Here is a 16,959-nt window from a genome sequence, read left to right as displayed (position 1 = left end):
AACACAGAAGGAGAGCGGGGAGATTCATTTACACAACATGACAAGACCTGCTAGTTTGCGTACTTTGCATGAGCTGAAGAGAAGAAAAGATATGCTGAAAGATGCTACAATTCGGTGCTCTGCAGAGAGTCACTGAGAGTTGGTGCTCTGCAGAGAGTCACTGAGATTTGGTGCTCTGCAGAGAGTCCCTGAGATTTGGTGCTCTGCAGAGATTCAGTGAGAGTTGGTGCTCTGCAGAGAGTCACTGAGATTTGGTGCTCTGCAGAGATTCAGTGAGATTTGGTGCTCTGCAGAGAGTCCCTGAGATTTGGTGCTCTGCAGAGAGTCACTGTGATTCGGTGCTCTGCAGAGAGTCACTGTGATTCGGTGCTCTGCAGAGAGTCAGTGAGATTTGGTGCTCTGCAGAGAGTCACAGAGATGTGGTGCTCTGCAGAGAGTCACTGAGATGTGGTGCTCTGCTGAGCCATTGAGATTTGGTGCTCTGCAGAGAGTCACTGAGATTTGGTGCTCTGCAGAGAGTCACTGAGATTTGGTGCTCTGCAGAGAGTCACTGAGATTTGGTGCTCTGTAGAGAGTTTGCTGAGATTTGGTGCTCTGCTGAGCCATTGAGATTTGGTGCTCTGCAGAGAGTCACTGAGATTTGGTGCTCTGCAGAGAGTCACTGAGATTTGGTGCTCTGCAGAGTCACTGACATTTGGTGCTCTGCAGAGAGTCACAGAGTTGGTGCTCTGCAGAGAGTCACTGAGAGTTGGTGCTCTGCAGAGAGTCACTGAGAGTTGGTGCTCTGCAGAGAGTCACTGAGAGTTGGTGCTCTGCAGAGAGTCACTGAGAGTTGGTGCTCTGCAGAGAGTCACTGAGATGTGGTGCACTGCAGAGTTGCTGAGATTTGGTGCTCTGCTGAGCCATTGAGATTTGGTGCTCTGCTGAGCCATTGAGATTTGGTGCGCTGCAGAGAGTCACTGAGATTTGGTGCTCTGCAGAGAGTCACTGAGAGTTGGGGCTCTGCAGAGTTGCTGAGATTTGGTGCTCTGCAAAGTTGCTGAGATTTGGTGCTCTGCAAAGTTGCTGAGATTTGGTGTTTTGCTGAGCCATTGAGATGTGGTGCTCTGCAGAGTCACTGAGATTTGGTGCTCTGCAGAGGGTCACTGAGATTTGGTGCTCTGCAGAGAGTCACTGAGATTTGGTGCTCTGCAGAGAGTCGCTGAGATTTTGTTCTCTGCAGAGAGTCACTGAGATTTTATCCTGATTAATATTCAAAAGGTATGTTTTAAAGTACCTTCTTCCTCTGATATCCACAAATTAACTCCTCTGGGAAGAGGAGGAAGCAGGAGAGGAAACTGTACACTTTATGTCCCACGTAGGATTGGATAGAGAAGATGGAAGTTGGCCGTTTCCCACAGAAGTAACTCCGCTTTCATCGAGGCCCTTAAATGCCATAAAGAATGTTTGTGCGGTGCTTTCACTTTAAGGACCGGAGCTGGTGGAAGTAGCAATTCTGAGAACACAAGTATCTGCTAACAAGCGGGGCTTCATTTCACAGGACATGGCTGCAGGACACGTTTCATGTCAGCAATCGCGGCTCTAAGATCTTCTTCAAGAGGCCCGAGACATCTGCATACTCTGCCAGTTATCAGCTCTGCAAGCCCTTCTGTATGTCGCCTGGGGAGATCAGGGAAAGTGTCCATCTTGGCTGTCAGGCCCCCCCTGGCGCTTCTCGCTGTCAAAAGCTAAGATTATGATATAGAAGGAAAAACAAAGATTCAGAGAAATGTCTCTCCCCTCACCCTCCAGCCCATAAATGGAGGAAACAGCTGAACAGGTGAGATGGTGTCAACTAAAAACAACCAAAAAGAAGCACAGAGTCCCATCCATTCTGGCCATTAGATCATCTTAAAGGGTAATTCCAGAAGTTGTCTTTCACTGACTCCCTCCTAGTGTAGAGACACCCTCCTAGTGTAGAGACGGCCTCCTAGTGTAGACCACCACTAAAAATTGGATCCTCCCTGCCCCCAAGTACTAACCCTTCCGACATCTAGCCCTGTCCACCTGTGTGTTTACCAGTGATTGGATAAATATTAATTGTAATTGTCTCTGACACAGTGAGCTTTATTTTGGGTGGTGGACATGGATAGAGAAAGGAAACAAAAAGCTGAAGAAGAAGCCTCAGGAGGTCCCAGCTGACAGATCATTCATGAAGAGAAGCAGATGACAGACAGGGCTTCAGTTAGACACAGTTGAGTGTGTAGTCTTGGGTAGAGCCAGCAGACAGAAAAAGTGTGGAGTGTTTCGGGCCGAGAGAGAAGCCTCAGGGTGACTCAGTTGAGAGACGATCCTTTGGGTGACCGAGCCAAGAGTCAAGCCTCGGGGTGACTGAGCCAAGAGTCAAGCCTTGAGGTGACCCAGCTGAGAGACAAGCCTCGGGGTGACCTAGCCGAGAGACAAACCTCAGGATGTCCCAGCCGAGAGTCAAGCCTCGGGGTGACCTAGCCGAGAGACAAACCTCAGGATGACCCAGCCGAGAGACAAGCCTCTAGGTGACCCAGCCGAGAGACAAGCCTCAGGGTGACCCAGCCGAGAGACAAGCCTCAGGGTGACCCAGCCGAGAGACAAGCCTCAGGGTGACCCAGCCGAGAGACAAGCCTCAGGGTGACCCAGCCGAGAGACAAGCCTCAGGGCGACCCAGCCGAGAGACAAGCCTCAGGGTGACCCAGCCGAGAGACAAGCCTCAGGATGACCCAGCCGAGAGACAAGCCTCAGGGTGACCCAGCCGAGAGACAAATCTCAGGGTGACCCAGTGGAGAGACAAGCCTCAGGGTGACCCACCCGAGAGACAAGCCTCTAGGTGACCCAGTGGAGAGACAAGCCTCGGGGTGACCCAGCCGAGAGACAAGCCTCAGGTTGACCCAGCCGAGAGACAAGCCTCAGGGTGACCCAGCCGAGAGACAAGCCTCAGGGTGACCCAGCCGAGAGACAAGCCTCAGGGTGACCCAGCCGAGAGACAAGCCTCAGGGTGACCCAGCCGAGAGACAAGCCTCAGGGTGACCCAGCCGAGAGACAAGCCTCAGGGTGACCCAGCCGAGAGACAAGCCTCAGGGTGACCCAGCCGAGAGACAAGCCTCAGGGTGACCCAGCCGAGAGACAAGCCTCAGGGTGACCCACCAGAGAGACAAGCCTCAGGGTGACCTACTTAAAATACTGGATTTAAGGTGACCCAGGTGATATATGAATGGATAAACCATATTGCTGACTCAACTGGACTTCTGTGTAGGAGATGACCCAGCCAATGGACAAGACATGAGGTGACTCGGCCAATGGACAAGACATGAGGTGACTCGGCCAATGGACAAGACATGGGGTGACTCGGCCAATGGACAAGACATGAGGTGATGCAGCCAATGAACAAGACATGAGATGACCCAGCCACTGGACAAGACATGAGATGACCCAGCCAAAGGACAAGACACAAGGTGACTGAGCCATTGGACAAGATATGAGGTGGCCCAGCCAATGGACAAGACACAAGTTGATCCAGCCAATGGACAAGACACAAGTTGATCCAGCCAATGGACAACACATGAGGTGACCCAGCCACTGGACAAGAGATGAGGCGGCCCAGCCAATGTACAAGACACAAGTTGATCCAGCCAATCGAGAAGACACAGGTTGATCCAGCCAATGGACAAGCCTCAGAGAGACCCCTTTAAGACAAGCCTCAAAGTCTTGACTTGTGGCAACCCGTATGAGAGATAAGCCTAGAGGTGACCCTGACAAGTGATAAGCCTCCAGTAGTGTCATTATAGCAGTATGCCCGACCCCCCCCCCCTCCACCCCCATACATATAGCTAGCTTAGGGGGGCACAACTGTGTCTGTTCAACTCAACAAAAACCTACTTTATTCTGTTCCTTTAAAACAAAACATTCCTGTCAGACAAATCACCTCTATAAAAAGAGCGGCGTAATGAGCGACACGCTTCTTAAATGACGAGCGATGGCTACTTAGCACGCGGCCTCCAACACTAATAAGCCATTTGCTACGAGTATTCCATGGCGCCTGGCCAAGACCACCATATTAACACTCCCAAGGTGCCGCCAATAGACTGCCTCATTATGCCTCTGCCAAGATATGCAATAAATTAGACACACAATGTTATACCTATATATTATTCTAACTGTTTTCCTTGCAGAAAAGGGAATTAATTATTATTCATGAGCAAGTTCAGGATACGTCAAGTGAAAATATTTGGTTGTACAGCGGCGGTCTGGTAATTATTCAGCTCTACGAGGACGTTCTTGCGCAGTTTGTGATTTTACCAACCGTCGCTGCCAACATGGCTGCAGTGCTCAGACTGGAAGCAGCGGACATTACTTTTGTTTTGTTTTCTTACGAGAATTTAACTGGTTCACGTTTCACAGTTTTTACCCCTTAAAGGGGAACTTCAGCCTAAACATACATACTGTCAGTAAGTTACATTAACTATGTTAATTAAAATAGATAGGTAATGTAATCTCTTACCCACTCTGTTTGAAAAGAACAAGCAAATGTGATTTCATAGGGGCAGCCATCTTTTTCATGGGGGCAGCCATCTTTTTGTTTGAAAGGAGGTGACAGGGAGCATGAGACACAGTTCCAACTGTCCTGTGTCCTGATCACCCCTCCCAGCTTTGCGCACTAGGCTTCAAATCTCAAATTAAAAAACAAAACAAAAAAAAAAATATGCACCAAAACAGCGGAATGAGAACAACTACATCAGAAATTCCATCATGCTTTGCACAGCATCAGGGAAAAAATGCCCGGGCAGTTTTCTTTTGTGTGGCTAAAAATGAGGCTTGGGTAAGAAAAACAAAGTTCTCTCGCTGTGAAACTGTTAAAGACACATCAAGCCTTTTCAGTGCTGCTGAGTAGATTTTTAGTCTGGAGGTTCACTTTAAGGTTCCTGACATTTTTTACAATTTAGCTGTTTCGTTATGATACAGGAGTCATTTTTTAATTACTTATACCATTTTAGTGATATAGAATTTGTTTTTTTGGTTTTTAGTACAATCTAGGCTTTCTTTGCAAAATAAAATAGTTTTGGTACAAAAAAATATTACCCAGTCATCTTATAGGGAAAAATTAGGGGTAAATGCAGAAAATACCCAATTGTTTTCATTTTTCACCCTTCCTAATTTTCACGACACATCCCATAGTTATAAAACACAAAAACAATGAATTATTGGCCCTTCCCAGTTAAAACGATACCCCACATGCCATTTTTTTGTTATTATTATTATTAAACGATAATTTATTGAGACACGTTAGCATAATGGTACAGTACAAGTAGTATGAAATTATAGCATCATATACAAGCAATTGTAATGCATCAAAAATATGTACAGAATAAGGAAAATTATGACAAAATAGAAACTACAAACATTAGAGTAGTAAAAATTTGCACGTACCCAAACTAACAACCAAACTAAAAACAACAAGGGGGTCATTTCAGGAGACAAGATCCCACCAGCCAATACAAAAAATGGTCAGGAGTACAAGAAGCACATGCCATATTTTATTACTAGCTGAGCATGTGGTGAACCGTTATCCCTAGCCTGTGCGTCTGTCGTGATCAGATGCGTTCGCAAGGGCGACAGTTCGGGGGCCATAGTTGCATAGATGCATCGCTAGGCAACAGCAGAACAATGCATCGCCCTAGTGATCACAACAGGCGGCAGTCCTTAAAGGTTTATAAACAGGTATAGGTGTTGCAGGGGTTAACAATGGGTTAATAGGCTAGGTTTAAAAATTAACAGGGGATTACAAAAGAAAAAAAAAACTTTCTATTTTATTGGGACCATGTAGCTTTATTTATTTATTTTTTAACTTTTAAAACTTTTTTTTCTTACAATCTTTATTAAATGATTGTTGCTATTGCCAGCAGCAATCATTCACAGGACCTTGCGGCAGCGAGCGGCTGTTTTTAATGCCGGACGTAGATTCTGCGTCCTAAAACCTACAGCAGCACTAATTACTGACACTTTTAGGTCGTAAACAAAAATTACAATTCAACTACCGGTAATCCTTTTTTCATAAAGCGTAGAAAATGAAGGTTTGAAGCTTTTTTGTGAAGCGAGTCAAAATGCAAGATTTTACCTTGGAGGCAGAGCTTTGAGCTGCAGCTCTGCCTCCATACGCGTCAATCTGCCAGCGGAGGAAGATAACAGAGGCGGGGAGCGGCGGGGATAGCCTGAAATCGGCGAGATGCTACGAGGCTGACCGACAGCCTCACATAAATAAAGCCAGCTAGTGACAAGCAGATTGTCGCTAGCCTGGCGATCTTTTAAGGGGGTAAAGCAGAGCGCAGGGGAGGGGGGGATGGCAGCGGCGGTTCGATGACCCAGAGGCAAGTCATTGTGCACACGACATACCTCTGGATCCTGTTAGGATAACAATATGCCACCTCGTGTTCTCTTTAAGCAATACCAGTTACCTGGCAATCCTGCTGATCCTCGGCCTCTAATACTTTTAGCCATAGACCCTGAATAAGCGCGCAGCATATCCGATGTTTCTGACACTATTGTCAGATGTGACAAGATTAGTTGCAGGCTTGTTTCCGGTGTGATTCAGACACGAATGTGGCCAAATAGATCAGCAGGGCTGCCAGGCAACCGGATTTGTTAAAAAGGAAATAAATATGGCAGCCTCCATATACTACTCACTCCAGTTGACCTTTAGGCTGCTAACACACAGGGACGTTACAGGCGCACGTTGGTGCGCCTGTAACGCTCCCCCAACGCACAGCAATGTAACACAAGTGGGCTGTTCACACAGAACACGTTGTGTTACATGTAACGCAGCACGTTGTCCGGAACGTGCAGCATGCTACGGCGTTAGAGCGGCTATAGCCGCGTTAGACTGTTTGCACATGCTCAGTGGGGGGCGGAGAGGAGGCGGGGAGAGCCAGCTACAGTAGCCGCGCACATGGCTACTTAACCACTTGAGGACCTAGGGCTTTCTACCCCTTAAGGACCGGCCACTTTTTTTCCATTCAGACCACTGCAGCTTTCACGGTTTATTGCTCGCTCATACAACCTACCACCTAAATGAATTTTGGCTCCTTTTCTTGTCACTAATAAAGCTTTCTTTTGGTGCTATTTGATTGCTCCTGCGATTTTTACTTTTTATTATATTCATCAAAAAAGACATGAATTTTGGCAAAAAAATGATTTTTTTAACTTTCTGTGCTGACATTTTTCAAATAAAGTAAAATTTCTGTATACATGCAGCGCGAAAAATGTGGACAAACATGTTTTTGATTAAAAAAAACCCATTCAGTGTATATTTATTGGTTTGGGTAAAAGTTATAGCGTTTACAAACTATGGTGCAAAAAGTGAATTTTCCCATTTTCAAGCATCTCTGACTTTTCTGACCCCCTGTCATGTTTCATGAGGGGCTAGAATTCCAGGATAGTATAAATACCCCCCCAAATGACCCCATTTTGGAAAGAAGACATCCCAAAGTATTCACTGAGAGGCATAGTGAGTTCATAGAAGATATTATTTTTTGTCACAAGTAAGCGGAAAATGACACTTTGTGAGAAAAAAAAAAAAAGTTTCCATTTCTTCTAACTTGCGACAAAAAAAAATGAAATCTGCCACGGACTCACCATGCCCCTCTCTGAATACCTTGAAGGGTCTACTTTCCAAAATGGGGTCATTTGTGGGGTATGTTTACTGTCCTGACATTTTGGGGGGTGCTAAATTGTAAGCACCCCTGTAAAGCCTAAAGGTGCTCATTGGACTTTGGACCCCTTAGCGCAGTTAGGCTGCAAAAAAGTGCCACTCATGTGGTATTGCCGTACTCAGGAGAAGTAGTATAATGTGTTTTGGGGTGTATTTTTACACATACCCATGCTGGGTGGGAGAAATATCTCTGTAAATGACAATTTGTTAATTTTTTTTACACACAATTGTTCATTTACAGAGATCTTTCTGCCACTCAGCATGGGTATGTGTAAAAATACACCACAAAACACATTATACTACTTCTCTTGAGTACGGCAATACCACACGTGTGGCACTTTTTTGCACCCTAACTGCGCTAAAGGGCCCAAAGTCCAATGAGTACCTTTAGGATTTCACAGGTCATTTTGAGAAATTTCGTTCCAAGACTACTCCTCACGGTTTAGGGCCCCTAAAATGCCAGGGCAGTATAGGAACCCCACAAATGACCCCATTTTAGAAAGAAGACACCCCAAGGTATTCCGTTAGGAGTATGGTGAATTCATAGAAGATTTTATTTTTTGTCAAAAGTTAGCGGAAAATGACATTTTGTGAAAAAACACAATTAAAATCAATTTCCGCTAACTTGTGACAAAAAATAAAATCTTCTATGAACTCACCATCCTCCTAACGGAATACCTTGGGGTGTCTTCTTTCTAAAATGGGGTCATTTGTGGGGTTCCTATACTGCCCTGGCATTTAAGGGGACCTAAACCGTGAGGAGTAGTCTTGAAACTAAATTTCTCAAAATGACCTGTGAAATCCTAAAGGTACTCATTGGACTTTGGGCCCTTTAGCGCAGTTAGGGTGCAAAAAAGTGCCACACATGTGGTATCGTCGTACTCGGGAGAAGTAGTACAATGTGTTTTGGGGTGTATTTTTACACATACCCATGCTGGGTGGGAGAAATAACTCTGTAAATGGACAATTGTGTGTAAAAAAATCAAAAGATTGTCATTTACAGAGGTATTTCTCCCACCCAGCATGGGTATGTGTAAAAATACACCCCAAAACACATTATACTACTTCTCCCGAGTACGGCAATACCACATGTGTGGCACTTTTTTGCACCCTAACTGCGCTAAAGGGCCCAAAGTCCAATGAGTACCTTTAGGATTTCACAGGTCATTTTTGTTTCAAGACTACTCCGCACGGTTTAGGGCCCCTAAAATGCCAGGGCAGTATAGGAACCCCACTAATGACCCCATTTTACAAAGAAGACACCCCAAGGTATTCTGTTAGGAGTATGGTGAGTTCATAGAAGATTTTATTTTTTGCCACAAGTTAGCGGAAATTGATTTGAATTGTTTTTCTTCACAAAGTGTCATATTCCGCTAACTTGTGACAAAAAATAAAATCTTCTATGAACTCACCATACTCCTAACGGAATACCTTTGGGTGTCTCCTTTCTAGCATGGGGTCATTTGTGGGGTTCCTATACTGCCCTGGCATTTTAGGGGCCCTAAACCGCGAGGAGTAGTCTTGAAACTAAATGTCGCAAAATGACCTGTGAAATCCTAAAGGTACTCATTGGACTTTGGGCCCCTTAGCGCACTTAGGGTGTAAAAAAGTGCCACACATGTGGTACCGCCGTACTCAGGAGAAGTAGTATAATGTGTTTTGTGGTGTATTTTTACACATACCCATGCTGGGTGGTAGAAATATCTCTGTACATGACAATTGTTTGATTTTTTTTACACACAATTGTCCATTTACAGAGAGATTTCTCCCACCCAGCATGGGTATGTGTAAAAATACACCCCAAAACACATTATACTACTTCTCCTGAGTACGGCGATACCACATGTGTGACACTTTTTTTGCAGCCTAGGTGCGCTAAGGGGCCCAACGTCCTATTCACAGGTCATTTTGAGGCATTTGTTTTCTAGACTACTCCTCACGGTTTAGGGCCCCTAAAATGCCAGGGCAGTATAGGAACCCCACAAGTGACCCCATTTTAGAAAGAAGACACCCCAAGGTATTCCGTTAGGGGTATGGTGAGTTCACAGAAGATTTTATTTTTAGTCACAAGTTAGTGAAAAATGACACTTTGTGAAAAAAACCCAATAAAAATCAATTTCCGCTAACTTTTGACAAAAAATAAAATCTTTTATGAACTCGTGATACACCTAACAGAATACCTTGGGGTGTCTTTTTTCTAAAATGGGGTCACTTGTGGGGTTCCTATACCGCCCTGGCATTTTACGGGCCCAAAACCGTGAGTAGTCTGGAAACCAAATGTCTCAAAATGACTGTTCAGGGGTATAAGCATCTGCAAATTTTGATGACAGGTGGTCTATGAGGGGCCGAATTTTGTGGAACCGGTCATAAGCAGGGTGGCCTTTTAGATGACAGGTTGTATTGGGCCTGATCTGATGGATAGGAGTGCTAGGGGGGTGACAGGAGGTGATTGATGGGTGTCTCAGGGGGTGATTAGAGGGGAAAATAGATGCACTCAATGCACTGGGGAGGTGATCGGAAGGGGGTCTGAGGGGGATCTGAGGGTTTGGCCGAGTGATCAGGAGCCCACACGGGGCAAATTAGAGCCTGATCTGATGGGTAGGTGTGCTAGGGGGTGACAGGTAGTGACAGGAGGTGATTGATGGGTGTCTCAAGGTGTGATTAGTGGGGGGAATAGATGCAAGTAATGCAATGGCGAGGTGATCAGGGCTGGGGTCTGAGGGTGTGGGCGGGTGATTGGGTGCCCTAGGGGCAGATGGGGGTCTAATCTGATGGGTAGCAGTGACAGGGGGTGATTGATGGGTAATTAGTGGGTGTTTAGAGGAGAGAACAGATGCAATGCACTTGGGAGGTGATCTGACTGCGGGTCTGCAGGCGATCGGATGGTGTGGGTGGGTGATCAGATTGCCCGCAAGGGGCAGGTTAGGGGCTGATTGATGGGTGGCAGTGACAGGGGGTGATTGATGGGTGATAGGTGATTGGCAGGTGATTGACAGGTGATCAGTGGGTTATTACAGGGAAGAACAGATGTAATTAATGCACTGGCGAATTGATAAGGGGGGGTCAGAGGGCAATCTGAGCGTGTTGGCGGGTGATTGGGTGCCCGCAAGGGGCAGATTAGGGTCTGATCTGATAGGTAAAAGTGACAGGTGGTGATAGGGGGTGATTGATGGGTAATTAGTGGGTGTTTAGAGGAGAGAATAGATGTAAACAATGGATTTGGGAGGTGATCTGATGTCGGATCTGCGGGCGATCTATTGGTGTGGGTGGGTGATCAAATTGCCCGCAAGGGGCAGGTTAGGGGCTGATTGATGGGTGGCAGTGACAGGGGGTGACAGGGGGTGATTGATGGGTGATAGGTGATTGGCAGGTGATTGACAGGTGATCAGTGGGTTATTACAGGGAAGAACAGATGTAATTAATGCACTGGCAAATTGATAAGGGGGGGTCAGAGGGCAATCTGAGCGTGTTGGCGGGTGATTGGGTGCCCGCAAGGGGCAGATTAGGGTCTGATCTGATAGGTAAAAGTGACAGGTGGTGATAGGGGGTGATTGATGGGTAATTAGTGGGTGTTTAGAGGAGAGAATAGATGTAAACAATGGATTTGGGAGGTGATCTGATGTCGGATCTGCGGGCGATCTATTGGTGTGGGTGGGTGATCAGATTGCCCGCAAGGGGCAGGTTAGGGGCTGATTGATGGGTGGCAGTGACAGGGGGTGACAGGGGGTGATTGATGGGTGATAAGTGATTGGCAGGTGATTGACAGGTGATCAGTGGGTTATTACAGGGAAGAACAGATGTAATTAATGCACTGGCGAATTGATAAGGGGGGGTCAGAGGGCAATCTCAGCGTGTTGGCGGGTGATTGGGTGCCCGCAAGGGGCAGATTAGGGTCTGATCTGATAGGTAAAAGTGACAGGTGGTGATAGGGGGTGATTGATGGGTGATTGATGGGTAATTAGTGGGTGTTTAGAGGAGAGAATAGATGTAAACAATGGATTTGGGAGGTGATCTGATGTCGGATCTGCGGGCGATCTATTGGTGTGGGTGGGTGATCAGATTGCCCGCAAGGGGCAGGTTAGGGGCTGATTGTTGGGTGGCAGTGACAGGGGGTGATTGATGGGTGATTGATGGGTGATTGACAGGTGATTGACAGGTTATCAGGGGGGATAGATGCATACAGTACACAGGGGGGGGGGGTCTGGGGGGGTCCTGGGGAGAATCTGAGGGGTGGGGGGGTGATCAGGAGGGGGCAGGGGGCAGGGGGGGAGATAAAAAAAAAATAGCGTTGATAGATAGTGACAGGGAGTGATTGATGGGTTATTAGGGGGGTGATTGGGTGCAAACAGGGGTCTGGGGGGTGGGCAGGGGGGGTCTGAGGGGTGCTGTGGGCGATCAGTGGGCGGGGGGGGGCAGATCAGTGTGTTTGGGTGCAGACTAGGGTGGCTGCAGCCTGCCCTGGTGGTCCCTCCGACACTGGGACCACCAGGGCAGGAGGCAGCCTGTATAATACACTTTGTATACATTACAAAGTGTATTATACACTTTGTAGCGGCGATCGCGGGGTTAACATCCCGCCGGCGCTTCCGTATGGCCGGCGGGATGTTACGGCGGGTGGGCGGAGCCAGTTGCCGGGGGAAGCGCGCGTCATCAATGACGCGATCGCTCCCCCGGCATAGGAAAAGGACGCAACGCCCTAAGGCGTATTGCGGTCCTTGAGGCATCCACTTTGCCGCCGCCCATGGGCTGTGGGCGGTCGGCAAGTGGTTAATATTCACTGCACTGGCGGCCGCTGATTGGCCGGCGGGACCACGTGATGCGGAGTGTCTCGCTCCGCATCACGTGGTCCCGCCGGCCAATCAGCGCCACTCTGGGAGACCTTATAGGGATAGAGCCGCCTAACGCGGCTCACTCTACTGCCCTCTCTTGCAGCACCATACGTTGTGTTAGGTGCACGTTATGCGACCTTAACGTGGCACCTAACGCAACGTCTTGGTGTGCAAGTAGCCTTAAAGGACAATTGAAGTGAGAAAACTATGGAGGCTGACATGTTTATTTCCTTTTAAATAATACCAGTTGCCTGACAGCCCTGCTGGTCTGGTTGGGTGCGGACGTGACTGAATAACACCAGAAACCAGCCTGCAGCTAATCTTGCCAGATCTGACAAGAATGTCAGAAACACCTGATCTGCTGCATGCTTGTTCAGGGGCTATGGCTAATAGTATTAGAGGCAGAGGGTCAACAGGGCAACCAGGCAACTGGTATTGCTTAAAACAAAATCAACATGGCAGCCTCCATATACCTCTCTCTTCAGCTGTCCTTTAACTTGGCATCTTATGGCCACAAAAGACGAAAGTACTAAATTATCCAAGAGGGAAAAAATATCACACCATCACAAAATAGCATCTCAGAATGATTTCCTGTTTTGATGCCACTCGAAAAAACCCAAAATAAAACAAAAACCACCAAAAACACATTAAAAAACCCACGCCTAAATTTGGAGAGAAAAGATCAAGGCTGCAGGGAAGTATTTGCACAACAATCGCGGGGCACGTGGCAAATCCTCGGAGTCTGGGATCGCTGGTTCCGAGTCGGTAGCCAACTTGGTTAATTACCATGACACAAACCAACCGCGGGTTCGGTAAACACGTCCTGATGCAAGCCAGCTGCGCAGGCAGTGAGTCAGCGATGCGCCTGAACGCTCGCGAGCAGTTGGCAAGATACCTAATTGGAATTAGCTTGATTGAATTTCCCCCCGCGAGCCTTTGTTGTCTTGCCCACAGATAAACAGATACCAAGATATCGCCAGCCTCCATGTTCCTGCAAAGTTCATCTGAGATCTGGAGAAGGTGAAAAATCCTGGGAGAAAATGGAGTCACTCAGGACAAGGAGGCCATAGAAGGCCAAGCAGCCTGAATGGAGTCCACCAACCAAATGGCGATCACACACCAGCACATGCTGCGGGGTGCCCCCACAATACTGGATGAGCTGATTGGAGGGGATTCCTGCATAAGGGCAGCCATATAGGTCCCAATACCTGCAAGTAAGGCCTTGTACACTGTCTGGTGTTGCACTAAATGATCACGTATTGAATGTTAAAGAGGCCCTGTAGTGACATATAATAGTATGCAGTAAATTATTCAGCATGCCCACTTTAACATTAAATATCCTGGTTTCAGCATCAGAAACACTTCCTATATCTATATATGGTGGTATATTGGTATGTAGCCCCCCCTACCGGTGATGTTTAGCCTAGGCTGTTTATTATGTGCAATTCCCTGCCCCAGTATTCTGGGAGACTAGAGATCTTTTCTACTGGCTTTCGAACTCTTCAGTAAACAAACATTCCACAAAGATCACCTGCCAGTACTAAAGATAATTTCATTAAATATGTTAGCAATTTTATCAATCATGTTATTTTCCCTACTGCTCCCCTTTAACGTGAAATTTCAAGGGAAGAGCACTGTGCAAACACACTGTTTGGCTGTAACTGAACAGAGTGTACTGGTCAATATAGTGGTGGAGTTGAGACAATGGGCAGCATACAAGCGTGAGGCATCTTGTGGTCTTGATCGTCGCTCACCGTTCTAGTTACTGTAGTTGACATATCACTGGACTACTGGTTAGGCATGTACTACGTGTTTGGCCACAACCTGGCAGAACAACGGTCTCAGCTGAGTCTTCTTGAGTCTTAACCACATAACGACTGCCTAACGCCGATAGGCGGCGGCTGGTCGTTTGTGGGTTTCCATGGAAACCATTCCGTGTCAGTTCACGGAGGGTGTCTCCGTGAACAGCCTGCGAGCCTCTGATCGCGGCTCGTAGGCGAAATGTAAACATGCGGGGAAGAAATCCCCTGTGTTTACATTCTATGTCGCTGCTGTCGCAGCAGCGCCGTAAAGGAGATCGGCGATCCCCGGCCCCTGATTGGCCGGGTATCGCCGGCATCTGATAGGCTGCAGCCTATCAGAGGCGGTACAGGACGGATCGCTGTCCTGTACCGCCCATAGTGAGCAGGAGAGGGAGGGGGGAATAGCGCTGCGAATGGGGGCTTTGAGGAGACACCCCCCCCCCCCGCTCGGCCAAACAGAGCAGTGACGATCAGACCCCCCCAGCAGGACATCCCCCTAGTGGGGGAAAAAAAAGGGGGGGGTCTGATCGCCCTGCCTATTACCCGATCTGTTCTAAACAGCACAGATCAGTGACAAATGCCCTGGTGCTTAAGTGGTTAAAGTAAACCAGTTGTTAAAAAGAATGTACTGACCTATACAGTATGTAGGTACTGGATGCCACTGAGCCTTCTCGCTCCTCTCCATGCCCTCATTCCACTGCTGTCCCCTGGTAAAGTTATTCAAACTGCAGGTCGCATAAGTCTAGGGCCCTCCCCACATGCAGAGTATGGAGCCAAGATATAGGGGACATAGGTGTCCAGGAGTAATAAAATACTTTAAAAACAAATAAAATGAAAAATGGTGAGGTGGCTTACCTCAAGGAAGACTAACTCGCTTAAAGAGACACTGAAGCCTCCCTAAATCACTGTTTTTACTATACAATGCCCCCTCTAAAACGTTGCATCCCTGCGGCTGAAATCTCAATGAATCCCCCCAAACACCCGGGGCAAATATCAATTACTTTCCTGATCGTGGATTTTGCTGCCCGGGGAGGCAGAGCTTTGTGCTGTAGCTCCGCCTCCAGTCCAGGCAATCTGCGCACAGATCACCGCCTCTCCACGCCCCTCTCTGTGAAGGAAGACAGAGGGGCGAGGAGAGGCAGAGATCCACGCAGATTGACAGAGTAGAGGCAGAGCTACAGCAGAAAGCTCTGCCTCTATATGGAAGCACTGCCCATATCACTCCCTGGGGATTTCGGGGGGATTCATTGACACTGCAGCCGCGGGGATGCAGCGTTTCAGGTAGGGCAATCATGCCTAACAAGACCCTCTTTAATAGAAGAGTTCTATTGCACTGGCAACGCGTTTTGTGGGTACTTGCCCACTTCCTCAGGCCAAATAGCAGCGCCAAGCAGTAATAGTAGCCACAGATAAGGCGCCTCTAGATCGCTTCTATTAAGTGAGTTTGTCTTCCTTGAAGTAATCCACCGCACCTTTTTTTTTTCATTTTATTTGCTTTTTAGAGTATTTTATTACTCCTGGGCGCCTCTTTCCCCTATATCTTGTGCCATCACCTTCCTTTTGGAGGGGAAACATCCCTTTTAGACCATTTACAGGTCACTTGAGGTTTTTTTATCAAGAGTGCGACCACCGCCAGCTCTGCCTGGTACCCGAGTGGAGTCAGGTTTGCGCATCTCCACCTGCCGACCTGCTGTCCACCTTCGTGAGTATAATCTACCTTCACTCTTACAATATTTCCCCACAACTGTGACATACTGCACCATTTGGGCTCCTGTTGTCTCTGTGTTGTTGTGGTTTCCTCCTGTAGGGTGCAATTTGTTATCACCCCCAACTTTTATCTAGAGTATGGAGCCGCTCGCCCTCAGAGGTACTCTGGGACCCGGCACTTTGGGGGCCAAAGACACAGCCAGTTGTGAATTTTGAACGGACCCCAGCAGTGGAACGAGGAGACACAGAGAGAGGACCAGAGCCGTTCCCTCCACATAGGAGAGTTTCCTCGCTTCAGGTTTGATTTAAAATGACACTGTAGTCCGAGATATGGAGGCCGCCATATTGATTTACTTTAGAACAATGCCAATTGCCTGGCCCGTCCTGCTGATCTCTTAAAGATGCCCACTAATGATACAATCTTCATTGTACAATCTTATCACATCTATGTCACATGTGTGTGTGTGTGGGGGGGGGGGGGGTCGGGGGAACTACCTAATGTATCCACTTACAGTATATTCACTAAGTTTAACAACCCAAAATATAGATTTAGCAAGATTGTACAATCAGGCTTGTATCATTTGTGGGCCCCTGTAGCTGCAGTAGCGTTTGTGTGACACACCTGAAGAAAGCATGCGGCTTTATATACCTGAAGAGAAAAAAAGTGCCCCTTATCTCAGGAGGAGGAAGCCTCAGGATCCTAAAGAGTATTCCCCCATCCTCATCAACAGACGGGATCCAGTGCTGGAAGCCCCCCTGGTCAGCACTTGTCACGAGCCTCGCGCAGTATCATATCCCCCTATAGCTCTGATCGGGTCCGCTCTACTGCACAGGCACCACCCCGTGATGGGAGAGTGATCGAGGAGGCAAGCGGACAGGGGCCCGCGGGCGCAGAGGGATAGGG

General features: G+C 47.6%; 1 protein-coding gene across 2 annotated transcripts in view; it reads right to left on the bottom strand.

The window, feature by feature from the left end:
• The window catches only part of STX8 (syntaxin 8), a 292,938-nt gene that overhangs the window by 86,329 nt on the left and 189,650 nt on the right, over positions 1-16,959 (bottom strand). The gene's annotated exons all lie outside the window — the stretch shown is intronic.

The sequence above is a fragment of the Hyperolius riggenbachi genome, chromosome 12 (genome assembly GCF_040937935.1).
Source record: "Hyperolius riggenbachi isolate aHypRig1 chromosome 12, aHypRig1.pri, whole genome shotgun sequence".
NCBI classification, from domain to species: Eukaryota; Metazoa; Chordata; class Amphibia; order Anura; family Hyperoliidae; genus Hyperolius; species Hyperolius riggenbachi.
Note: the sequence above shows the minus strand (reverse complement) of the source record. Positions and strands in the feature narration are given on the sequence as shown.